This window comes from Oryx dammah, unplaced genomic scaffold (genome assembly GCF_014754425.2).
Source record: "Oryx dammah isolate SB20612 unplaced genomic scaffold, SCBI_Odam_1.1 HiC_scaffold_10, whole genome shotgun sequence".
NCBI classification, from domain to species: Eukaryota; Metazoa; Chordata; class Mammalia; order Artiodactyla; family Bovidae; genus Oryx; species Oryx dammah.
The window spans coordinates 55,517,259-55,545,073 of record NW_024070194.1 but is presented as its reverse complement, the minus strand read 5'-3'; the positions used below and the strand labels follow the sequence as shown (position 1 = coordinate 55,545,073).

General features: G+C 42.3%; 1 protein-coding gene across 6 annotated transcripts in view; it reads left to right on the top strand.

Annotated features, from left to right (window-relative positions):
* Window positions 1-24,322: 24,322 nt before the first annotated feature.
* The window catches only part of OPTN (optineurin), a 41,020-nt gene continuing 37,527 nt past the window's right edge, over window positions 24,323-27,815 (top strand). For 2 of the 6 annotated variants that reach the window (XM_040248547.1, XM_040248544.1), the window contains exon 1: window positions 24,323-24,582. The gene's annotated coding sequence lies outside the window, so the exon portion shown is untranslated. Of the gene's footprint in view, window positions 24,583-24,824; window positions 25,013-27,815 lie in introns of those variants that run through there. The other 4 variants (XM_040248550.1, XM_040248548.1, XM_040248549.1 and 1 more) reach the window with 2 other exon arrangements.

Below are 27,815 nucleotides of genomic sequence, written 5' to 3'. Positions count from 1 at the left end.
ATTCATGGGGTCTCAAAGAGTCGGACACGACTGAGTGACTGAACTGAACTGAACTGAAACAGCTCTGGTTCCAGATCTACTAATTCACTGTGTGACCTTACTCAGTTGCCCTACCTCTGTTCTTCAGTTTCCTCATGTAAAAATGGGGCAATAATTGTACCTGTTTCACAAGATTATATACGGGCAACTCAGTTTGAATTGCTCTACATGTTTGTTCTTTCTTATTCAGGTTCACTTCTGTACATTGCTCACCTTTAGTGAAGATGAGGCAGAGGGGTGCGATTGGAAAGGAGCCACCAGGAGCTGCAAACACATTCTTAAATCATCTTCATAAGGAGGTTGACACATTCCCAGTGACATTGTATCCATTCTTTAAACTACACGTGTACACTATGTACCTCTTTTACATGTCCTATATCTTAGATGTTTAGAGATATAAACACAAAAATTTTAGACTATATTTGCCCATTTCTTTCTCTTAAAAAGTGCAATATACCATTTAAATTACAAACTCCCAATTAATGGACTATTTTACTTTTTCTTCTGTTTCCTAGAATTGGTATTAAAATATTATTTGTTAGATTGATTTCATTCTAGGCAGCACTCAATATACACACACAAATTGGTTTTTAATCCGTGTATTTGATTATGGTGAAACTTCTAAGGAATAAACAATTTCCTCTGGGCAATGGTTCATTTGTAAGACTGTAAATCTATTCATTTATTCTAAGAATTTAGTGTAGTCTAGTAAATTTGTAGCTGGAAGGGACTTTAGTTTAATTCTTATTTAAGAAACTGAAGTATAGTGAAATCAAATTTTCCAAAATGGCTTAGTTTCCTTTACAAACTCCTCCTAACATTGTTAAGATCTCAGAAAATGTGTGAAATTTCTTGCTGCTTTGCTCCAACAACTGATGAAACACAGGCAATCCATCTCTACTTTTGTGTCCCACCGTCAACCAATTCTCAGCCTTGAAACTCTGGTCTGTGTTAACCAAAAATGTGTCCCGATACTTCATCTTTGACACTTCATTTTCTTTCCTCTCTTTAATATTTTGGCCACACTATGAGGCATGCGAGATCTTAATCCCCTGACCAGGGACAGAAACTGCACACCCTAAAGTGGAAACCTAGTCTTAACCACTGGACTGCCAGGGAAGTCCAAAACTTTCACTTTCATATTGATATTCCTGTTGTCACCACAGCCCAGTTTAGCTGTTTTTGTCCCTGGGATGCCATTTATTGACCTGTTTGGATCTTATGCTCTGAAACTTTCTTTCCAACTTTGTATAAACCTCAACTCAGCCCCAAACCCCAGAACCAACAGCTCAAGTCTGTCAACAGCATAGTTTAGACATCAGTGATTTAGTTAATAATTATACAGTTAGTGAACAACAAGCTTGAACCTAGGACCCATCTGAAGTTCTGTTTCTCTTATTGCAATTTAGTCAATCTATGTGGGTTCATATATTTTCATTAATCTGCAGCTTCTTTACTATTCTCCTCTTTGTGTGTGCGCCCACTCAGTCATGTCCAACTCTTTGCAACTCCATGGACTATAGCCCACCAGGCTCTTCTGTCCATGGGATTTCACAGGCAAGAATACTGGAGTGGGGTGCCATTTCCTCCCCCAGGGAATCTTCCCGACCCAGGGATCAAACCTACATCTCCTACACTGGCAGGCAGGTTTTTACTGCTGAGCCACCTGGGAATCCATCTTATAAGCAGAGCACCTTAGAGGATAACTATAAACTGGCTTGCATTCAGTTTTGTGACAATCAGTCCAGTTGATGATCTTCGCTCACCCACTAATACTCTTCTCCAGCCCATGCTGTTCAAACATACTGGCTCTAGTTTTCCTCAAAAACAATTTGGATGGTTCCACCACAGGGCCTTTGCACTCACTGCCTCTTGGCTTGTAGCTCTGTTCCTAGATGTCCTGATGGCTTATTCCAGCACCTCCCTTAGAGCTGAGCTTAAATTTTACTTTACCGATGGAACATTCTGATTATTTTATATAAGGTAGCAATCTCTGCCTCTCCCCAAACTTTCAGTCTTTCTTTCCCTGCTCTATTTTTTCTCTCCATAAAGTTTTCACCATCGGTCAGAGTTTGTATTTTAACTGTCAATATTTCATCTGTCCCATGAGGTAAGTGTTTTTATCTGCTTTCTAATTATCATATACCCGTGCTAAGAACACAGGACTTGCTCAACAAATAAGGGAAGAATAAAAGAAGGGAGAAATACAGCAAGTGAAAGTCAGCAGAGCTCATAACTGCTTGACATCCTGCATCAGAAGCCTGCCTACCGTATTGTGAGCAGGGGTAGCCATCACTCCCTTTCACATCTGTCATATACCATCTTATTACATCTCAACTACCATAAATTATTTAATTAATTAACCCTGCCAGATGGAAAAGGGATTGATATAAGAAAGCAAGCAGTGTGAAAAATAACTGTGTCTGTTTTTTACCCATCCTCCTTGCTTTTGTCTCTCTGCACTTCTTTCCTCCTTCATGCGTCTACCTCTCCTTTTACCTTTATGTCCTCCTCTCCTTGCTCCTTTCCCCTGTTATTATGGCTGAATGCCTCTGTGGCATTAAACCAAGCTGAGGCATAGAGGTTATTGAGGGTTGAGAGGTGCATAACAGATGCTGTTAATCTGCCCTGGAGAGCCTTGAATGAGCAAGGGGGCCTTGTGATGAAATTGGATAGGGTATTCTGTAAACCAGTGATCTCCAATAAGCATTTGGTATTAACTAAGCAAGATATTGTGTATTATGTTGCTCTCAGTTTCTTTGAAACACCTGCCGAAGAGGACTCACTGTAATGAACTTTAAGAAAAAAACCTGAAAGTGTTTTTCAATTAACTTTTCCTCTTTTGTAAGGATTAGCTTCCCATTCTGAGAATTATTTGAGTAAATGAGAAAAGGTGAATAAGATTCAGTGTGTAAAGAAAAAAATTAAAGCTTTTAATATTGGTTGATTGCTATCAATTTGCACATTAGACAAATGTTTATCATAGAATCAAGACATGATGTTTTGGGATATCACTTGTTAATCCTCCTGCCTCAAGTCAAATATATGCTAACTAATCCCTAATCATTTTAGCACTAGAATCCCATATTCTGTAAATTCTATGATACATAAATTTACTGCATATATCCAGAATCCCTTGAAATGAACAAAAAGTTCAGGATGAGTTGAACAAAAAGTTCATCATGAACAAAAGTTCATGAACAAAAAGTTCATGATGATGAGTTGTTGGTCATGTCCCTAACTTTGAATTAGAACTTCTAGCCTGGGAATGTAAATGTGAGCACAGAGTACAAACTCAGAAGTCAATATCAAAGACCTTAGCTGTAAGTGCAAACCAATGGCAGAAGCAACTATTTGTGACAGATAAGGAGTCTATTGACAATATCAATTCTTGGACAAGAGGCTGAGAAATACAAGATAAATCCTAAATAAATAATTCTCTATTTCTTTCTTTAAAATATTTTATAACATTTCACCTAAACCCATTGCTCTGTCTCATGAGTTTTATGAACTACATAAAATTCTTTGTAAACTTTTGTGTTTATGTTCGCATGTAAACTCTTTTGGAATATGGAGGAGCCTGGAAGGCTGAGGGGTCACTGAGGGTCAGACACGACTGAGCGACTTCATTTTCACTTTTCACTTTCATATATTGGATAAGGAAATGGCAACCCACTCCAGTGTTCTTGCCTGGAAAATCCCAGGGACAGCGGAGCCTGGTGTTCTGCCGTCTATAGGGTCACACAGAGTCGGACACGATTGAAGTGACTTAGCAGCAGCAGCAGTAGTAACCTTAGATAATTTTTGTGACCCTCTCCTCCAAATTTAAAGAACTACTGTTCTACAATCTTTTGGAAATCTGGAAAAACGTGAGAGGAGTATCTGGCAGAATTTCTGTTCACTATAGTGGTTTTACTTGATAGAAATGTAAAAGACTGCCAAAGTAAAAGTTCTTTGGTTACAGTAACAGCACATACCTAATATCATTCTGAGATAAATAAATGAATATATAAATACGACATGCTTACAACTGTTGTGATATAACAGTCAGAAAGTTGGTGATGATGCTGGGAGTGGTGGTGGAGACAATACTCTCCTTTTATAAGGTTACCGACTATATCTTGATATTGAATAATTTAAAGTCTGAGTTCTAGATTTTAATTACAAAACTACAACTGTCTTCACAATATGATTGCTCTCAAATCAGTATCTCATGCACATCTGTCCTTTTGTTAAATAAATTTTGTTCAATAATATAAGCGGTTTTTCTTAAATACTATTTAGAGAGAAGCTATTTATGAAACAAGACAATGGCCTCTTGGTGACCCTGATGTGTATGACATGGACATTTTTTTAATTTTTTAATTTTTTTAATTTTACATTGGAATATATAGTTGATTAATAGAGTTTTGCCAAGAGAATACACTGGTCATAGCAAACACTCTCTTCCAACAACACAAGAGAAGACTCTACACATGGACATCACCAGATGGTCAACACCGAAATCAGATTGATGATATTCTTTGCAGCCAAAGATGGAGAAGCTCTATACAGTCAGCAAAAACAAGACCAAGAGCTGACTGTGGCTCAGATCATGAACTCCTTATTAGGAAATTCAGACTCAAATTGAAGAAAGTAGGGAAAACCACTAGACCATTTAGGTATGACCTAAATCAAATCCCTTATGATTATACAGTGGAAGTGAGAAATAGATTTAAGGAACTAGATCTGATAGACAGAGTGCCTGATGAACTATGGAATGAGGTTCGTGACACTGTACAGGAGACAGGGATCAAGACCATCCCCATGGAAAAGAAATGCCAAAAAGCAAAATGGCTGTCTGAAGAGGCCTTACGAAAAGAAGAGAAGCAAAAAGCAAAGAAGAAAAGGAAAGATATAAGCATCTGAATGCAGAGTTCCAAAGAATAGCTAGGAGAGATAAGAAAGCCTTCCTCAGCAATCAATGCAAAGAAATAGAGGAAAACAACAGAATGGGAAAGACTAGAGATCTCTTTAAGAAAATTAGAGATATCAAGGGAACATTTCATGCAAAGATGGGCTCGATAAAGGACAGAAATGGTATGGACTTAACAGAAGCAGAAGATATTAAGAAGAGGTGGCAGGAATACACAGAAGAACTGTACAAAAAATATCTTCATGACCAAGATAATCACGATGGTGTGATCACTCACCTAGAGCCAGACATCCTGGAATGTGAAGTCAAGTGGGCCTTAGGAAGCATCACCACAAACAAAGCTAGTGGAGGTGATGGAATACCAGTTGAGCTCTTTCAAATCCCAAAAGATGATGCTGTGAAAGTGCTGCACTCAGTATGCCAGCAAATTTGGAAAACTCAGCAGTGGCCACAGGACTGGAAAAGGTCAGTTTTCATTCCAATTCCAAAGAAAGGCAATGCCAAAGAATGCTCAAACTACTGCACAATTGCACTCATCTCAAAATTCTTCAAGCGGGGCTTCAGCAACATGTGAACTGTGAAATTCCTGATGTTCAAGCTGATTTTAGAAAAGGCAAAGGAACCAGAGATCAAATTGCCAACATCCGCTGGATCATGGAAAAAGCAAGAGAGTTCCAGAAAAACATCTATTTCTGCTTTATTGACTATGCCAAAGCCTTTGACTGTTTGGATCACAATAAACTGTGGACAATTCTGAAAGAGATGGGAATACCAGACCACCTGACCTGCCTCTTCAGAAACCTATATGCAGATCAGAAAGCAACAGTTAGAACTGGACATGGAACAACAGATTGGTTCCAAATAGGAAAAGGAGTACATCAAGGCTGTATATTGTCACCCTGCTTATTTAACTTCTATGCAGAATACATCATGAGAAATGCTGGACTGGAAGAAGCACAAGCTGGAATCAAGATTGCCGGGAGAAATATCAATAACCTCACATATGCAGGAGACACCACCCTTATGGCAGAAAGTGAAGTGGAACTAAAAAGCCTCTTGATAAAAGTGAAAGAGGAGAGTGAAAAAGTTGGCTTAAAGCTCAACATTCAGAAAATGAAGATCATGGCATCTGGTCCCATCACTTCATGGGAAATAGATTGGGAAACAGTGGAAACAGTGTCAGACTTTATTTTGGGGGGCTCCAAAATCACTGCAGATGGTGATTGCAGCCATGAAATTAAAAGATGCTTACTCCTTGGAAGAAAAGTTATGACCAACCTAGATAGCATATTGAAAAGCAGAGACATTACTTTGCCAACAAAGGTCCGTCTAGTCAAGGCTATGGTTTTTCCAGTAGTCATGTATGGATGTGAGAGTTGGACTGTGAAGAAAGCTGAGCGCTGAAGAATTGATGCTTTTGAACTGTGGTTTTGAAGAAGACTCTTGAGAGTCCCTTGGACTGCAAGGAGATCCAACCAGTCCATTCTAAAGGAGATCAGTCCTGGGTGTTCATTGGAAGGACTGATGCTAAAGCTGAAACTCCAGTACTTTGGCCACGTCATGTGAAGAATTGACTCATTGGAAAAGACCCTGATGCTGGGAGGGATTAGGGGCAGGAGGAGAAGGGGACGACAGAGGATGAGATGGCTGGATGGCACTACTGACTCGATGGACATGCGTTTGAGTCTGCCAGTTGGTGATGGACAGGGAGTCCTGACGTGTTGCAATTCATGGGGTCGCCAATAGCCAGACACGACTGAGCGACTGAAATGAACTGAACTGAACTGAACTGAACTGACTTAGTTGACTTATAATATTGTGTTATTTTCAGATGTACAGCAAAATGATCCAGTTATCCATATACATATATCTATTCTTTTTCAAATTCTTTACCCATAGAGATTATTATAGAGTACTGAGTAGAGTTCCTAAACAGGAAAATTTTAGCTCAAGAAATGCAATTTAATTTTAAAGAGCATGAGATGTTTGTTCAGAAAAAAAATCAAGAAAACTCTCACTCTGTTGATATGAGAGATGAAAATTATGATGATTCAGCTGAAGGAAATTAAAAGGAACCTGAGTGATGGGTGGTGTGCGTTTAGAGAAAGGGACCCAGCTAACTTGCCCATGAACACTTGGGCCAGAGCCACCAGAAGTGATGGGAAGAGTGGTAAGGGGAGCAGTGATGTTAAGTTCAGACCCTAAAGGAGGGAGCTGGTCCTGGTTAGAGAGGACACTTAGACCGGAGGGTAACATCCTACAAGGTTCAAGGGTAATGGCATAAAAAATATAGGCAAGATGGATGTTCTGCCTCATAGAAATGACAATTAGCATGTTTTAATAATGGTGTTCAGAGGCAAGGGTTTCAACAATTAAGTGTTATTAAAATTAGCATTCCTAAAGATGAGTGGAAAAGCAGATATTTTGTTTAGATCTCTCTGCTCCATTCTCTCTCTCCCTCTTCCTTCTAATCCTCTATTCTTAATGTGGAAGTTTAAAATCCAATCTCACTTCAATTCCTTTAAGAATATATTGTAGAGAGCTTGGGATGGACGTGTACACACTGCTATATTTTAAATGGATAACCAAAAAGGACCTACTGTATAGCACAAGGAACTCTGCTCAATGTTACGTGGCAGCCTGGATGGGAGAGGAGTTTGGGAGAGAATGGATACCTGTGTAAGTATGGCTGAGTCCCTTAGCTATTCAGCTGAAACTATCACAACATTGTTTGTTAATCAGCTATGAAAGTGAAAGTGTTAGTCGCTCAGTCAAGTCCAACTCTTTGTGACCCCATGAACTGCAGGCTCTTCTATCCATGGAATTCTCCAGGCAAGAATACTGGAGTGGGTAGCCTTTCCCTTCTCCAAGGGATATTCCTGGCGCAGGAATCAAAGCCAGGTTTCCCACACTGCAGGCATATTCTTTACCATCTGAGCCACGAGGGAATACCTGATACAAAATAAAACATTTTTTAAAAATTAAAAATAAAATGATTGGGAAGCAGAACACATAAATGTTTATCTCTACCTATATCAAAAAAAAAAAAAGAAGTATATTGTGCTAAATCTCCCCTCAGTATATCTATGTCATCACCTGGCTTTTGCTGCCACTTGGTGGTAAGAAGAAGCCATGGGTCTAACTAAGACATTTTATAGTTCCTCCTGAACAGTGGGAATGTTTTCCAGATTTACTGAAGAGTAATTAATTGTAATTCCTTTTATATTTTGGAGACAAAGAGCTCTTGTTGTTTTACACCCATTTTTTAAAATATACTTTTTTAAAACAAAGTTTCATACTATAAGCATTGGATAACTTTTAGAATTAAATGGATAATAATTTTAAAGTCTGGGCTAGTTTCTTGGTTGCTTTGTCTTTATTTTCCAAATGTGAGATCGTATAGGAGGGAGCTGAGGGTGAAGTAAACACTCCCTCATCTGAGTGCAGACATGGGGGATCCTGAAGGCAGGGCTGTGAGATCTGCAAACAAAGCAGTAACTGGAGCCAAAGCTCAGAAACTGAGGTCCTGAATAGTTTTTTATGTCATGACATCACTTAGAGTCCTTGATTTCTAAAGCATCTGGTTGAAAATGACTCTTTATTGTAATCCAGACACCATGCTTCCCACCAACATATGGCATTGCTTCACTTCCTTCATTTACAATGTTGTTTCTCTTTCTTTTCAAATTCTCCCCTTCCTACAAGGCCTAGTTTTAACATGTCAGCTGTCTTAACTAATTTTCCCCATTCTCATCTTTCTTTAGCAATTGTGCACTCAGGTCAGTTCAGTTCAGTCGCTCAGTCGTGTCTGACTCTTGGCAACCCCGTAAATTGCAGCACACCAGGCCTCCCTGTCCATCATCAACTCGCAGAGTTCACTCAAACTCACGTCCATCGAGTCGGTGATCCCATTCAGCCATCTCATCCTCTGTCGTCCCCTTCTCCTCCTCCCCCCAATCCCTCCCAGCATCAGGGTCTTTTCCAATGAGTCAACTCTTCACATGACGTGGCCAAAGTACTGGAGTTTCAGCTTTAGCATCAGTCCTTCCAATGAACACCCAGGACTGATCTCCTTTAGAATGGACTGGTTGGATCTCCTTGCAAAAACTGGAAAAACCATAGCCTTGACTAGACGGACCTTTGTTGGCAAAGTAATGTCTCTGCTTTTCAATATGCTATCTAGGTTGGTCATAACTTTTCTTCCAAGGAGTAAGCATCTTTTAATTTCATGGCTGCAATCACCATCGGCAGTGATTTTGGAGCCCCAAAAAATAAAGTCTGACAGTGTTTCCACTGTTTCCCCATCTATTTCCCATGAAGTGATGGGACCAGATGCCATGATCTTCGTTTTCTGAATGTTGAGCTTTAAGCCAACTTTTTCACTCTCCTCTTTCACTTTCATCAAGAGGCTTTTAGTTCCTCTCCACTTTCTGCCATAAGGGTGGTGTCATCTGCATATCTGACGTGATTGATATTTCTCCTGGCAATCTTGATTCCAGCCTGTGTTTCTTCCAGTCCAGCATTTCTCATGATGTACTCTGCATAGAAGTTAAATAAGCAGGGTGACAATATACAGCCTTGATGTACTCCTTTTCCTATTTGGAACCAATCTGTTGTTCCATGTCCAGTTCTAACTGTTGCTTCGTGATCTGCATACAGGTTTCTGAAGAGGCAGGTCAGGTGGTCTGGTATTCCCATCTCTTTCAGAATTGTCCACAGTTTATTGTGATCCACACAGTCAAAGGCTTTGGTGTAGTCAATAAAGCAGAAATAGATGTTTTTCTGAAACTCTCTTGCTTTTTCCATGATCCAGCGGATGTTGGCAATTTGATCTCTGGTTCCTCTGCCTTTTCTAAAGCCAGCTTGAACATCAGGAAGTTCACGGTTCACGTGTTGCTGAAGCCTGACTTGGAGAATTTTGAACATTATTTTACTAGCATGTGAGATGAGTGCAATTGTGCAGTAGTTTGAGCATTCTTTGGCATTGCCTTTCTTTGGAATTGGAATGAAAACTGACCTTTTCCAGTCCTGTGGCCACTGCTGAGTTTTCCAAATTTGCTGGCATACTGAGTGCAGCACTTTCACAGCATCATCTTTGGGGATTTGAAAGAGCTCAACTGGTATTCCATCACCTCCACTAGCTTTGTTTGTGGTGATGCTTCCTAAGGCCCACTTGACTTCACATTCCAGGATGTCTGGCTCTAGGTGAGTGATCACAACATCATGATTATCTGGGTCATGAAGATCTTTTTTGTACAGTTCTTCCGTGTATTCTTGCTACCTCTTCTTAATATCTTCTGCTTCTGTTAGGTCCAGACCATTTCTGTCCTTTATTGAGCCCATCTTTGCATGAAATGTTCCCTTGATATCTCTAATTTTCTTGAAGAGATCTCTAGTCTTTCCCATTCTGTTGTTTTCCTCTATTTCTTTGCACTGATTGCTGAAGAAGGCTTTCTTATCTCTTCTTGCTATTCTTTGGAACTCTGCATTCAGATGCTTATATCTTTCCTTTTCTCCTTTGCTTTTCACCTCTCTTCTTTTCACAGCTATTTGTAAGGCCTCCCCAGACAGCCATTTTGCTTTTTTGCATTTCTTTTCCATGGGGATGGTCTTGATCCCTGTCTCCTGTACAATGTCACGAACCTCATTCCATAGTTCATCAGGCACTCTATCTATCAGTTCTAGGCCCTTAAATCTATTTCTCACTTCCATTGTATAATCATAAGGGATTTGATTTAGGTCATACCTGAATGGTCTAGTGGTTTTCCCTACTTTAAGGTCAGGAACAGCGGCAGTAAGGAGATACCCCTCGTCCAAGGTAAGGAGCAGTGGCTGCGCTTTGCTGGAGCAGCCTTGAAGAGATACTCCACTCTCAAGGTAAGAGAAACCCAATTAAGATGGTAAGTGCTGCAAGAGGGCATCAGAAGGCAGACACACTGAAACAATACTCACAGAAAACTACTCAATCTAATCACATTAGGACCACAGCCTTGTCTAACTCAATGAAACCAAGCGATGCCTGCGGGGCAACCCAAGACGGGCGGGTCATGGTGGAGAGGTCTGACAGAATGTGGTCCTTGGAGAAGGGAATGGCAAGCCACTTCAGTATTCTTGCCTTGAGAACACCATGAACAGTATGAAAAGGCAAAATGATAGGATACCAAAAGAGGAACTCCCCAGGTCATTAGGTGCCCAATATGCTACTGGAGATCAGTGGAGAAATAACTCCAGAAAGAATGAAGAGATGGAACCAAAGCAAAAACAATACCCAGTTGTGGATGTGACTGGTGATAGAAGCAAGATCCGATGCTGTAAAGAGCAATATTGCATAGGAACCTGGAATGTCAGGTCCATGAATCAAGGCAAACTGGAAGTGGTCAAACAAGAGATGGCAAGGGTGAACGTCGGCATTCTAGGAATCAGTGAACTAAAATGGACTGGAATGGGTGAATTTAACTCAGATGACCATTATATCTACTACTGTGGGCAGGAATCCCTCAGAAGAAATGGAGTAGCCATCATGGTCAACAAAAGAGTCTGAAATGCAGTACTTGGATGCAGTCTCAAAAATGACAGAATGATCTCTGTTCATCTCCAAGGCAAACCATTTAATATCACAGTTATCCAAGTCTATGCCCCAACCAGTAACGCTGAAGAAACTGAAGTTGAACGGTTTTATGAAGATCTACAAGACCTTTTAGAACTAACACCCAAAAAAGATGTCCTTTTCATTATGGGAGACTGGAATGCAAAAGAAGGAAGTTAAGAAACACCTGGAGTAACAGACAAATTTGGCCTTGGAATGCGGAATGAAGCAGGGCAAAGACTAATAGAGTTTTGCCAAGAAAATGCACTGGTCATAGCAAACACCCTCTTCCAACAACACAAGAGAAGACTCTACACATGGACATCACCAGATGGTCAACACCAAAATCAGACTGATGATATTCTTTGCAGCCAAAGATGGAGCTGACTGTGGCTCAGATCATGAACTCCTTATTACCAAATTCAGACTCAAATTGAAGAAAGTAGGGAAAACCGCTAGACCATTCAGGTATGACCTAAATCAAATCCCTTATGATTAAGCCATTAAGTTTATATAAAACTTTCAATGCATAATCATCAACCCATTGTCCCTCTAATTTTACAGGAACCATCAAATATGGTGGTTGCTTTACAATCATCACAGCCTTATAATTATTGTAATCATTCTCACCAACGCAATTTGATATAAAACAATTCACACATATAACATTGTAAACAGTTTCTCCTTCAGAAAATTCAAGATCACTCTGATTTCTGGCCAACAAAAAGGCATAGGGAGGATGTACACAGGCCTGTACAATATATCTTTGTTCATTTAAAGGTCTATGTAAAATCACAGGTGCCATAGCAGCCAATGTTTTCCATAACTCAAGCTGCATGAGACCCGTTCCATCGAAGCTCACTAAAGGAGGAACCCATCCATTAGCATGCCACCTAGTAATTACTACAGGCATAGGGAGAAATGAATTATTCCATGTGGACCTATAAGGTTCTACATAAATCAAGCCCCATCATTGATTTGAAAGATAGGGGCACACCCATTCGGTCAGAAAATGTCTGGTGGCAGCAATGGGAATAGATACTTTATGGTGTAAATGCATTCTTTCCAGCGAGGAAAGCCAGAAATTCTGCTTATACTTTCCCAGGCCTGTAGTCCTTGTTCATCAGAGTCCGAAGTGGGGAGTGCACAGCTTGGATAGTCCTTTAAATGAGGGGTTCCCTGGTGGCTCAGAGGTTAAAACGTATGCCTGCAATGCAGGAGACCTGGGTTCGATCCCTGGGTCAGGAAGATGCCCTGGAGAAGGAAATGGCAACCCACTCCAGTATTCTTGCCTGGGAGAATCCCATGGACGGAGGAGCCTAGTGGACTACAGTCCATGGGGTCTCAAGAGTCAGACACGACTGAGCGACTTCACTCACTTCACTTTTTTAAGGCATCAAATAGTCTTTCTTGCGCCCCCAGCATCAGCAGCTGTACAGACCAAAAGTCTCTCTTGCCATCGCTTCTCAGAGAATCAGTAAGCATGCCTTTCAATGAAGTGCTAATGCATCCATTCAAAAAATGTCGGGAACCGCATTAGGCATTACTGACAGTCAGGGGACCCTCCAAGAACAGCAGGTAGGTCCGGTCAAAGCACCCATAAAATCACTGCTTTTTCCTTGGGTCCTGGTGCACATGAGAATGTGTGCCCCTATTTCCCCCATCTTGTGGAGCTCCTGCAGTCAAGTTCTGCCAGCCTTCAAAGCTCAGTGTTCCAGAGGCTCTTCCTAGTCCTAGACCCACAGGCTGGAGAGCCTGACATGGGGCTCAGAACTTTCACTCCTGTGGGAGAGTCTCTGTAATATAATTATTATCCAGTCTGTGGGTCACCCACCAGGGCATATGGGATTTGACTATATCACAAGTCCACTCCTCCTACCTGTGTGCTGTTCCCTCAGGAAAGCCTGGACTTGGGAACTGGATTTCCTTTCTAAACAGCAGAGCAAAGAGTATGATTTCACTGTATCATCTTGATGTTTAGGGAGACAAGGAGGAGAGGAAGCACAGCCTTTGTTTCCTGGCAAATGGGCAGACATGCAGGAGACAGAAAAAGTAGGCTGGGGGGTGAGGAAGCTGAGGGTTGCCTGGAAACTAGACAACAGAAATGCTAGCAGCCAAGGAAGCATCAAACAGATAAGAAACAAACAAAAATATTAAACCTGCTCTGCTAGCAGCAGTGATTCCAAGCCCATTTTGATAGGTTGAAGTTTTTGCACACATCATTGAAGAATCTAAGCTACTCCATTTTGTTAACAGAAAAACTCCATTTTGTAAAAATTCCCGGAAAAAGCTTCTCAGAAATCCCTTAACCCCACCCCACTACCCGCGGACCAATCAGAACCCGTGGCCAGCCCGGGAAATGAAGACCAATCAGAACCCAACACCTAACCCTTCCACAGAAGGTAACCAATTAGACATCTCCCAACCCAGAAACTCCCATTTTTCAAATTTCTCACACGAGAATACCCTATATAAGCAATGTAATCCAGAGCTCAGGGCTCCTCCCTATAGCCGCTGCGTCAGTATCGGTGGGAGCCCCAGCTCGAGCTTGGTAATAAAAACTCTCTTGCCTTTACATCGGATATCAGCTCCCTGGTGGTCATTGGGAGATTTTGCGACTTGGGCATAACAATCACAACAAAGCACTTAGAATGACTCTAAGCAAAAACTTGAAGGCTAAATGCTACCATGGGAATGATGCTGTGTGTTTCTGTTTAAGTAGAAGACAAGAGAGACAACTGCCTTTTAGCCCCTAAGAACAAAATACATTGGATAAAGCAGAGTTTTTACAAACAAATTACTTTCTTGATACTAATGGTTTTCTTCATTTTTTTTTTTTCTGCTAACACAGTAAAGGGGTATATCATCTGCAAATTTTTCAATGAAGACTGCCAATTAAAGTCATCTTAGGACTTTGTTGATGGTTCAGATAAGTAAAGAAAGAATCTGCCTGCAATGCAGGAGACCCAGGTTTAATCCTGTCAACTACAAATTGGCACTTATCAAGAGCATTGCCAACAACTGAACAACAAAGGCATTTGCCATCTGCCTCTATGGAGACTGAACCCCATGCTGCTATAGCTGTGGCCCTTCAACAATCCCTGAGGGAGTTCAGGGTGGTGTGAGGCACTCTGTGCTCCAGGGAATCTGGTGGGACAGGTCTTTAGACAGTTGGATGCTTTTAGGAACAAATTTTATGATCTCAATCTTTGCATCTCTTCATATCTAGAGAAACACTAAATCCCTTCATGGTAACATCAGATCCTCATGACTAACAAAAACCTTTTGTAAAATGAGTGCTTCATGCCATTGAACTCCCTCTTCACCAAAACCTTGTGTATTGACTTTCCCCCATTGCCACTTTGGAGCAGTCTCTCAGAGCTATCTCCCGACCTGCAGTCCTCATTTTGCCCCAATAAAACTTAACTCACAACTCTCAAGTTGTACATTTTTTTGTTAGTTGACAATCCCTAGGTTGGGAAGATACCCTGGAGAAAGGAGTACCCACTCCAGTATTCTTGCCTGGAGAACTCCATGGACAGAGGAAACTAGGGGCTACAGTCCATGGAGTCACAAAGAGTTGGACATGACAGAGAGACTAACACTTTCACTTTAGCCAAAATAAACCTCTTTTTTTTTAATTCCCAAGGGCAGATTTGCTTGTGTGAATTATGCAGCTGCTGTTTTACTTTATCAGTTAATATATGATAGACTGTTTAGAAGCCAGAGATTTTTTAAGTGTATGAAAAGGAAATGGTTTTGAAAAGAGAATATGAGATTTATAATCTTTCAGAAATAGCATTTGGGGAGTTAATGAAGATAAGATTAAGTAGAGAAACATGTAACTCTTTACAAAACCACCACATAGATTTTTATGGATGGGAAACTCAATTTGTTTGGTCATTCACCAATGCTCAAAGTATACTGTTTTGTTTAATAGAAAGATAAAAAGGCCAAATTCAGGTCAAAGAAAACACTATGACCATTTATGCAACATTCATTTCCACAATCTAGTCAAGGGTCAGCATGCTCCAAAGGAAGGGAGACTTTAGAATGAATGCATGAAATCTTTATCTTAAGTGTCTTGTTTGAATTAACGTAAAAATAATAGCATGCTGGGAGAAACATCAATGACCTCAGATATGCAGATGATACCACTCTAATGGCAGAAAGCAAGGAGGAACTAAAGAGCTTCTTCATGAGGGTAACAAAGAGGAGAGCCAAAAAGCCAGCTTAAAACTCAGTATTAAAAAACCTAAGATCATGGCATTGAGCCCCATCACTTCGTGGCAAATAAAAGAGGAAAAGGTGGAAGCAGTGACAAGTTTTCTCTTCTTGGGCTCTAAAATCACTGCAGAGTGTGACTGCAGGCTTGCAATTAGAAAGAGAATGCTTCTTGGAAGGAAAGCTGTGAAAAACCTAGACAGTGTATTAAAAAGCAAAGACATCACTTTGCCAGCAATGGTCTGTATAGTCAAGGCTATGGTCTTTTCAGTAGTAATGTACAGATGTGAGAGCTGGACCATAAAGAAGGCTGAGTGCCGAAATCCTGATGCTTTCAAACCATGGTGCTGGAGAAGATTCTTGAGAGTCCTCTGGACAGCAAGGAAATCAAACCAGTCTGAACTAAAGGAACTCAGTCCTGAATATTCATTGGAAGGACTGATGCTGAAGCTGAAGCTCCAGTACTTTGGCCATGGGATGCGAAGAGCCAACTCATTGGAAAAGATTCTGATGCTGGGAAAGATTGAAGGCGGAAGGATAAGAGGGTGACAGAGGATGAGATGGTTGGATGGCATCACCAATTCAATGGACATGAACTTGGGCAAACTCTGAAAGATGCTGAGGGACAGGGCAGCCCAGGGTGCTGCAGTCCATGGGGTCGCAAAGAGTTGGACACGACTTGGAGACTGAACAACAACCATAAGCATGCCATGTGAACAAGCAAGAAAAAGTGCAACTACTGTTTGTTCTATTAGAAATGGATTGTGACCGAAAAAAAAAAAAAAATCACTATTGTTAGACAGCCCTAAAAACATTTTCCATAGTGCAGAGAAAAGAATCAGGAGAAAATTTTTTTGTAAGTACTCTTTAAGCATTCCCACATACAGGACAATTCATTCCTGAAATCTCATATAAAGGGGTTCTATATACATAGAGATAACAACCAAAAGTGCTGAAGTACAGGGATAAGAAGGCAGCCACAGTGATAGTTCATACATTTATAGGGACAAGATTATAGAATCATAATTAACCTTTTCTCCCTGAAGTTGCCTACTCATCTTTTTTTCTTTTACAACAGTTAAGCTGTTGTTGAACTTACACTGGAAATATGCCCCTTCCTGATATCTTGTGATTAAAAAAAAAAATCCCAAGCAACCCCCAAAACAAGAAACAAGGCTTGTGTTTTTGAGGCAGAGGATACAAACATAGAACGGTACATGAAGGTTGGAGCAGGTGTTCTGCATGCAATCCAGTGCATGTCATCTATGATGAGGAAGAAAAGAGCTATCATCCAGACATCCCTGGCTCATTTTTTCAGGAGGGTGGATAGAACTGAATCCAGCAAGGAACCACAACCTGTGCCATCGACGCCAAGTGTGAATGAAACTGTAGCTTGCCCTCTGTCTCCTATTCCTAGTGATCTTTTGGCTCTACCATCTCCCACTTCCTTTCCCTTCTTCAGTCAGGTATTTGGGAAAACATTATTCTAGATGTTTTCATAAAGGAGTTTGGGGATCAATTTAAAATTTAAATTGATCTGAAAAAAAGCATATTGCCCTCTCTAAAGTGGGTGGGCCCCACCCAATCTATTCAAGGCCTGACTAGAACTGGAGGCTAATTCTCCCCTTAGTAAGAAAGAATTCTTCCTGTTTGCCTGCCTTGAGCTAGGGCATCAGTTTTATTCCTTCCTTCAGGTTCAAGTTGAAATAACAACTTCATGGGTCTCAAACCTGCCAGTTTTTAGCCTGGAATCACAGTATTAGGTCTCCATCACACCCAAGCCTGCATGTGTCTCCAGCTTACCAACAGCAGCCTCCATAATTGTATGAGCCAATTATTCATAATGTCAGTATTTCTCCCTCTCTTTCTCTCTCTCTCTCTCTCTATATATATATATATTTCAAATCATAAAATCAAAATGACATATATATGTAATATGTAAGTATGTACCATAAATATAATATATACTATAAGGATAATGTTGTTTGGTTACTCAGTCATGTCCAACCCCATGGATGCAACACACCATGCTTCCCTGTCCTTCACCATCCTCCAGAGCTTGCTCACACTCATGTCCATTGAGTCAGTGATGCCATTCAACTATCTCATCCTCTGTAATATATTTGTGTATATATATATAATATAATATATATGTAATATATAAGTATATAGCATATAGTATATTACACATATATAAGTATATAGATGTGTAATATATAAGTATATGCTATAAACATAAGCATAATATTATATAATATATAGCATAATTATATTAATATAATATATATGAAATGTATAATATAAATATAGAATATAACAATAATTTACAACGTAATATAAAATATGTAATCTGACACCCAGGTCTGTGTCCCTCACTCCACCATACCATTCTTCTGAGACGTAAGACATCTTGTTTTGGAAAAAATAAGGGAGATAAGAACAAGAAAAATCATGTCCTTCAATACTGACAGATGTATTACTTAATCAAAAACAAAAATTCTGTCTAGAAAATGAGATACCAAACCATTTCTCACTGAGGCACACAAAGAAAACAGGAATGCTTTTCAGACCACTACAAAGAATTGTGGCATCTCCTAGTGATTATTTTCCCAAATCAACTGTAATGGTTTAGTTGCTAAGTTGTGTCCGACTCTTGTGACCCCATAAACTGTAGCCTACCAGGCTTCTCTGTCCATGGGATTTCTCAGGCAAGAATACTGGAGTGGGTTGCCATTTCCTTCTCCAGGGGGTCCTCCTGACCCAGGAATTGAACCGGGGTCTCCTGCATTGCAGGCAGACTCTGCAGGCAGGCTTCTGCATTGCAGGCCAATTTTTTACTGACCGAGCTACAAAGGAAGCCTCCATCAACAGTGATGGGTAATCAATACTTTAACAAAAAAATTTGCACCAGGAATTCTTAGCAGCTTTACAGCAAAATGAAGAAACAAGAATTTAATGTTCCTCTGTGCTCTGCTTTGATTTGCTGGAAGATCAAATGGCAAGGACTATGACAGCTTCTGTGTTTACACAACGAGAAGAAATAGGAAGTAATTAGTAAGTAGTATTACTGTGATCATGTACCTAACATTCCAGGTGCCTATGCAATATTGTTCTTTGCAGCATCAGACCAGCACCAGTCACATCCACAACTGGGCGCTGTTTTCACTTTGGCTCTGTTTCTTCATTCTTTCTGGAGTTATTTCTCCACTCTTCTCCAGTAGCACATTGGGCACCTACTGACCTGGGGAGTTCATCTTTCAGTGTCATATCTTTCTGCCTTTTCATATTATTCATGGGGTTCTCAAAGCAAGAATACTGAAGTGGTTTGCCATTCCCTTCTCCAGTGGACCACGTTTTGTCAGAACTCTCCACTATGACCGGTCTGTCTTGGGTGGCCCTACACAGCATGGCTCATAGTTTCACTGAGTTAGACGAGGACAACATATTAAAAAGCAGAGACATTACTTTGCCAGCAAAGGTCCATCTAGTCAAAGCTATGGTTTTCTCATATGGATGTGAGAATTGGGCTATAAAGATAGCTGAGTGCCAAAGAATTGATGCTTTTGAACATCAAGGTTCATCATGTTGATGAACATAGTTCAAAATGCTCAATGATGAACATTTTGAACATCAATGATATTCTTCATCAGTGTTGAAGAAGACTCTTGAAGGCCCTTGGACTGCAAGGAGATCAAACCAGTCAATCCTAAAGGAAATAAGTCTTGAATATTCACTGGAAAGACTGATGCTGAAGCTGAAACTCCAATACTTTGGCCACCTGATGTGAAGAACTGACTCATTGGAAAAGACCCTGATGCTGGGAAAGATTGAAGGTGGGAGGAGAAGGGAACGACAGAGGATGAGATGGTTGGACAGTATCACTAACTTGATGGACATGAGTTTGAGCAAGCTCCAGGAGTTGGTGATGGACAGGGAAGCCTGGCATGCTGCAGTCCATGGGGTCGCAAAGTGTCAGACATGACTGAGCAACTGAACTGAACTGAACTGAACTGAACTATGGTCTTCTTATTCAGTGTTCACAGAGGACTGAAGATCACCTAAAAGATAAACCCTCACCTTCTTCCCAGGGAGTTGACTATTTCAAAGTTTAGAGCTGTGAGGCAAAGGAGAGGAAGGAAGTATAGACCCCCCCCCCCCCCACACACACACACTTGCTCTGGCTCTTCAAAAACAGAGCCATTGGCCCTGGTACTCCAGATGCTTATCTGAGGCTGCTCTGACGAACAGAAGCCTCGCTTCTCATCCTGGGAGACACTGCGATGCCAGGTATCCGTAAGAGGAAAGCAACCTATTAGAGGCATTTACATGCGCTTGTTTGAGTCCCTGTTTCCAGTTCTTCAGGGTGTATACCTGGGAGTGGAATTGCTCGGTCACATGGTAATTCTGTTGAACTTTTGGAGGAACTCATTCTCAGAATATTTGGAGCCAACGGTGAACTGAACCTAACTAAAGCTCAAACAAAACCCAGACTCAGCTCAGTTACACAGTAGATGACTGACATAGCCATTACAATGCTGGCCCAACAGCAGAAGGGGTATACACTTTACCAGTCAGCATGATGATTTACTTCTGGCATTATTTTTGGTGGGTTGTTTTTTTGTTTGTTTGTTTGTTTTTGGCCACACCACACAGCTTGTGGGTCTTAGTTCCCCCAACCAGGGACCCAACTCAAGCCCTCAGCAGTGAAATCAGAGTCCTAACCACTGGATCACCAAAGAACTCCCTTGGTGCTATTTTCACAGCTGTGTTAAGATATAACTTGTTATTATTCAGTTGCTCAGTCGTGTCCAACTCTGTGACCCTATGGACTGCAGCACAGCAGGCTTCCTTGTCCTTCACTATCTCACAGAGTCTGCTCAAACTTAAGTTCATTGAGTCAGTGATGCCATCCAACCATCTAATCCTCTGTCACCCCTTCTCCTCCTGCCTTCAAGCTTTTCCAGCATCAGGGTCTTTTCAATAAGTTGGGTTTTTGCATCAGGTGGCCAAAGTATTGGAGCTTCAGCTTCAGCATCAGTCCTTCCAATGAGTATTCAGGGTTGATTTCCTATAGGATTACATGCCTTAAAATTCACCCATTGTAAGTGTATGATTCAATCATGTTTAATCTAATACAGCTGTGCAATCCTCATTACCAACCTTTGCATTCACCAACCCAGTTTTAGAATATTTCCATCAACTCTTCAAAATTTCCTCAAGCTCATTTGCAGTCAAAGCTACTCCCAGCCCCAGGCAACCACAAGCGCTTTGTGTCTATGCTGCCCCTTTCTTGACATTTCATATATGTGGAATCATGGTATAGGGAGATCATAATTTAGATAGTCTTTGGATCTGGTTCCCAAGTGTGTATATTTTTCTACCACTAGCTCAGACATGCATTAAAATGTAATATATCTTTACTTTCTCTCCAGCCGTCCCTGGCCCTGTAGGAGTGTAGGAAAATCCACTCTTGAACATCTTGGAGGCCTTGAGTGAAGGTTCTCCTTTCGTGGGGTCATGGAACAATCCAAGAGGACTTTTGGTATCCACTAGAGTTTGGGCCAGTTATTCTTCAGCCCACGTTAACTTGATCAGCCCACTGATGCTGGTACCGTCGCCATCTACCATAAAGCTTCTACTAAGGAGAAGGCAGGTTGCTCTGTTATTTCCAGTGACAAGCCTGGATTCCAGAACCTGCTGAAGCTGTGAGATCAGTTTCCAGGGTCCAACAGATGCCTCCTACAGCTGTGTCACTCCCAGAGCTGGCTATGGTCCTAATACTGTAGAGGTTGAGGGTGTTACTCTTTGATGCTCAGAAGACCACCAGCCTCCACCCAATTCCCACTCTGGGGGACTCACTCTTCCCCACAACACCATGAAAGCCCCCCACCCCACCTGGGTTCTCTGCACTCTCCCTCCAGGACACCTGGGGTAGACGATGTACTTACTGGGGTTGGGCTTTCTCTAAAAACAAGAGAAAAGTTGATCTTCCAAGAACCTTGCAAATACCCCCATGACAGGAAACACAAAGTGATTAGCTGCCTTCTCCAAACAAAAAGGAGAGGCATTGAAAGCATGAAACAAATGAGTATCTCACTAAATAGCCTACCACACTGCTTTGCATTCACCTACCACAAAACCACATCAGTGAACAGCGGAAAGCATATCATAATTTCAGTTTTCTTAGCTGCATTCAGATTCTATCTACTCATGGAAGCATGAGAGAGGAAGGAGGCACCCCTCTGGACTACTTAGGCTAAGAGTTGGTTCTAGCCCCAGCAGTAAGAATAGCAACTCACATTGTGCATCAGGCATGGTTCTGAGTGTTTTACATGTATTATCTCTTAATCCTCACAGTGACATTAGGCAGTAAGCTCTGTATATCCAAATCCTGTATTTAAAGCCCTTGGCGCAAGCTGTTCCTGAACCCAGAATTTTTTGGACTTTACAAGGTAATAAGGTGCATGTAATTTACAAAATATAATTTCCCCAAGAGACTCTGAGACAGATCTCATACAAGCTGAATAAGGTGCCTTCAGTGAAACAATCATATCAAGTGGTGCAAATATAGACAATAACTTTATATTAGTTTGGGTCAGTTTTGCCACCAAAAGAACTAGGGAAGGCATTGAATTCTCAGATCTTTGGATTTTTGGACCTGTATTAGAGGCCCCATTTTACAGATAAAGAGAATGAAGCACAGCAAGATTAGGTAGCTTATGCAGGGTCACACAACTATGATGTGGTGGGAGTGCTCAATGTTTCCGGAACAAGTGGTTCTGATCAGTTTCTCTACCAGAAACTCATCCACTCTCAACCTTCACACTCCACAACTAGGGGCAGTCTTGTGTATAACACCGACCGCCACCAGCCATCCCCCCCACCATCCCATCCCTTCCCTGCCCCTCTAATGAGTATTAGATTCTCTGATACTCATTTTCTCTCTCCTTGGTGGTTTAGTTGCCGAGTTATGTGGACTCTTTGGGAGCCCATGGACAGTAGCCCACCAGGCTCCTCTCTCCATGGGATTTTCCTGACAAGAATACTGGAGTGGGTTGCCATTTCCGTCTCCAGGGGATCTTCCTCACCCAGGGATCAAACCTGGGGTTCCTGCATTGCAGGTGGATTCTATTTAAAATAATGGAAGTAAGGCACCAGAGTTGACTCACTCTTAATAAGCCCAGGAGGGACTGTCTGGAACTGGGTGTGGGGCAGGCCCTGATGTGCTTGTCCCCTCTACCTTGAGTGGGCTTCCCTGGTAGCTCTGAGGGTAAAGAATCTGCCTGCAATGTGGGAGACTTGGGTTCAATCCCTGGGTCAGGAAGATCCCCTGGAGACGGGAATGGCAACCCACTCTAGTATTCTTGCCTGGAGAATCCCATGTAGGGAGGGGCCTGGTAGGCTACAGTCCACGGGGTCTCAAAAGAGTCTGACACGACTGAGCGACTTCACTTACTTTCTTTCTTTCTACCTTGAGCAGGGGGTTAAATCTCAGGATGGTGTTAAGGGCCTAGTAAGAAGAACTGGCCTGGAGCCCGCTGTCTAAATAGAGGAGTTGAATCCTTCAAGATACCAGGAGAGGGCGCGTTTCCCCTTTTCCTATTTTGATTAGGGTTCTGCGGGGGGGGGGGGGTTGGTCTGTTTATTTTTTCCCCCGCTTCTAACCAGCGAGCAGCTTCGACGTGCATCAATGTGCTTGGTATCCCGCAGATTTAAGCGACGTCAGCCACTTCATTCATAAATTAAGTTCTCTCTTGTGATGTCCTTGGTCTTCGGCACAAACCTGCCCCCAGGCCCTCTCTCCCTTAATTTTTGTTTTCTTATTTTACACTGGGGGCCTGTTACCGGGAGAACCGGCCTCACTGGCTTGGCCGAGACCCTGACCTTGGGATCAGACCCCTGTGTCTGCGCCCTTGCTAATCCCTTCTTGCAGTGCTTAGTTTGCAAACCAGGGCGGCTCTCCCTCCTTCTGTGCTCTCCCTCCTTCTGTGTCTTGTTTCCTCCCATTTCACTCTGTCGTGTCCAGAGGCATCCACCCTCCTCTAGTTCAGTATATCAGTACCACTGCTTTTCAGATACAATCCAGGTTAATCCAATAATCCCACCTGTCTGGAGCATTTGAAGTCTCTGAGTGTCAACGGTTGGCCTGGTTCCCGGCAACAAAAGCCTCAGAAACATCCTGCTGGCTCTGTGTTTTTAATTAAAAGTCTGTTTTAAGGGCAAAATCGGGTGGAAAGCAGTGCATGCTCAATTAACTGTGTCTAAATGTAAGCCCTTTAACGAGAGACAGAGGGTTCATCTCCCTCTTTCGGTGGGATGCAGCGACCCCCTGTGGCTCGACTTCTAAAAGGACCTTCTTCGACGACGACCGATTGCTCACACTTCATTTACTTAACAGTTTGCTTTAATTAACCTCGTCCTTCACTGCCGTCACACTAACATCTTGGCGCAGTCCGCATTAACCCGGTCGGAGCCTTGACCATGAGAGAGCCTTGTGGTTGGGAGGATGTGGGCTGGTGGAGGAAAAGGGAGGGGCGGGGCGCTGGGGCGGATCCTATGGGGGCGGCCTGCCGAGGGGCGGGCCCTGATGGGCGGGGCCTGGGAAATTCCCGGGCGGAGGTGAGCAGGCTGGCGCGGCGGTCAGCTGAGCAGCGCTGGGCGGGGTCGCGAGGCCGTAAATCAATCTAAAGCTCCCCAACCCCCGCCGCTGCCCCGGCCGGTCTTCTGGTTGGCGTCTGCATCTGGGTCCGGAGCCCTCTCCCAGCGGGCGTCATGCCGAGGAAGCAGTGACCCGAGGGAGGCCGGAGCCCGGGCGCCGGTGAGCCAGGGCGGGGGGCGGGCAGGGTCTCCCTTTCCGCCCTGGAAGCTGTTCCGAAGCCCCCTTCCCTGCGACCCGGAGCCGGTAGGGACATGGGTGGCGAGGGGTGGGGCGTCTCCTGCAGTGGAACGGCGGCGCTCGCTAGGAGGGTTTCCAGGCCCTGGCGATCCTGACCTGGTGCCAAAGGGCAGCAGGGGCGTCCATCCCAAAGCGCCCTTCCCCCTTTTTTACCCGCCAGGCTGGCCGCAGGTGACTTCCTCTGTAGGTCATGAAGGTGGTTTAAGGGTGACATCCTTCCGCAGATAGGGGATGATTATACAGCCGGTTCCTCATTATAAGAGAAGGGGTTAAGGACACGCCTTCGAAAGCCGTAAAAACTAGCTCCACGAGAAGACCCAGTACACTGAAGAGCCAGTGGCCACTCTCTAAGGTGATGGGATTACTGAACAGCTGAAAGGAATCTTCATAAACCGTTGTGTCTGGGGGAGCTTGTGTGTGTGTTTATGTGTGTACGTATAGATACATACGTAGAGAATATGAATATTTGCTGAGGCGAGAACCCCAGAGGGGTTGTTTCTGTTGTGTAAGCAGTAGGCAGTAAGCATCACTAAGAGAAAATGTAACTCGGGTTCCAGCTAGGCTCCTTCCTCCACCAGAAAAACTGTTGTTGGAAATTATGTGCCGCAGAACTGCTTAAGGATGAAGTGGGAAACCGAAACTTTGAACATCAAAAGCCTAGGATCTATCTCGTTAAGCAAGCGGCACTATTAGCAGTGGGTTTCCCTGGTGGCTCCGTAGTAAAGAATCCTCCTGCAATGCAGGAGATGCAGGTTTCTGGAGAAGGAAATGGCAGCCCACTCCAGTATCCTTGCCTGGGAAATCCTAAACAACAGTTATTAACAGAAGAACCTCTCATGCTTGCTCCGTGACTGAAGGAGAGAAGAGCAAGGGGGCCCTGGCCACCTCCCCCCACTCCAAGATAGGCCCAGTTTGGAGGGACCTGGCCAGGTGTAGTATTTTTTTCTTTTTTGGTAACTGACCACAAGTTGCATATTAGGTGTGGACTCTGACTAAACACCAAAAAAAAAAAAAATCAAACTTTATTTTTACCTTCCCATGCAATCCCCCACCTTAGGTAGAGGCACAGGAGTCTTCTCTTCTCCAAGCCTCACTCTTTCTGAATTTAATAAAGACTTGGAGTGTTTGGTATGTTCTTTGGAATTTATGGAATAGTAAATTCAAAGGAAAAGAGGGAAATTAAACTGTGTTTTGAAAATAAAATGTTTCATTCAGAAAAAAATTATATTAAGTTTTCTTTTTCATTTTGACATATGTATGAAAATGGGATGAGTGATGAAATATGTGTTGTGAAGTGACACTCAGATACCTTTGTAGTGATGTTTTTAAAATAGTACTAATTTTCAAAAGTTTAGTTCAAGAATCTGGAAATGGGTGCCATTGAAAAACTGTAGGAAAAACTCATAATACTAGTTATGTTGGATTTGTTGCCTACCGAGCAGAAAGTGTTTTACAAGTGTAAGGCTTTTACCTCATAACTTGATAGTTTCATTTGAGTTCAACAAATGTTTACTGAGAGACTGCTCTCAGTGTGCCAGTCTCTAAGAAAAATAAAATAAACACCTTGACTTAGGTTTGATGGGAAAGTTGACTGGCATGGGATAATACACTACTTTGCATAAAAGAACCAAGCTACTGGAATACATAAAGCATTATTGAGTACTCAGAGAAAAGTGTAGGTCTTTTTACATAAGATAGCTATTTGAGCTGGACGTTAAACTGTCCAGTAGACGTTTGCCAGGGTAACAGCAAGTCTAGGCATCTCAAGGAAGGATAGAAAAGCAAAAGGCCAGGAACTGTGAACTCTTTAATGTGCCCCAGACATGAGTGGTGTTGGTGACAGGAGATGGTACTGGTGGGTAAATGGGGGCCAGACTCTGAAAAGCCGTGTTTGTTTTGCTCTGGAGCTGGAGCTCTGTCTGTATGGAAAGGGTGAAAGTAGGAGGATGCTCTTGTGTTGGGGAAGAAACCATGGAGGTAGTGTAATGGAAAGAGAAGAGTCAGACAATGGAGGAAGTATGTAAATTCATTCAACATCTATTTGTTGAACCCCCATATGTTTCTGGGAATGTTCTAGGTGCAAGAGACAATGCAGCGAACAGAATAGACAAAAGCCCTTTCCTCTGTGGAGGACGACATTGCTGTAGGCCAGATAAGACAAGAGGACCTGACCTAAACTGGTGGAGATTGAGAGGCAGTGGGAGTGACAGGACTGGGTGACCCATTAGATTCGCGGGAAGAGGAAATAGGCGTCATCAAGTGTAGCTCCTGCCCTGGGAGATGAGGCTAAGTCTTTTTCCATTTTCTGTATGTCCAAAAGTCAGACTACCATTTCTGGCATAAAAGGTAAGGCCTCTTTTGCCCTTTAATAGGATGTGTACTTTTAGTTCTTTTTCCAGGATTGTGATGAATTTTGTTGGTGCAATCTTGGAATGTTACTCAATCCCCTTGAAAAGCCAAACCAGAATCTGCCAATAGCCAACTATTCTCTATGGTCAGGAAATAGGTTTTCACTGTTTAAAACTAATATTTGCATGTGAGGGGTGAACCTGGGAGTACTTAGCAAATTCAGAGAATCAGCCACACCAGGGTAAGGGCATGGGTTTATTCTGTAGTATTCTTGCTAGTCCAATGTCCAGTGGGTAGAAGTCAGTATAAGGCAGATTTTTGTTGGATACAAAATGACTTTCTGGCAGTCACAGCCATCCTGGAATAGAATGGGCAGTTGCTTGCTAAGGTCATGTGCCTATTTTTTCTGTCATTGAAGTCATTCAAGCCTGGTCTATATGCCCATCTGCCATGGAAACCAGCAGGACATTCTTGCATCAAATAAGAAGTTGGGCTGGGCCATTTTTAAGACCAACTCAGGAATGCAATTCAAGCTCATGCCTATAAAGCCAAGTCACTGCTATAATTACTTGACCTCTGGAATTAAGAAGGATTGTTATAATCAGGAATTCAAATAACAAATCTGGCAATAAAATCTAGAGATTTTGCTTTTGATTTCCACCTTCCAGGTAGTTCCCATCCTTCCTCATTGGTGAAATCTTGACATATCCATGCTTAGTTATTAATTCGCCGTTCTGCCTAGAAATGATGCATTTCTGATTCAGATTGGTTGGGTTTCTATGAGAAATTCAGTTACTAAACAGGCA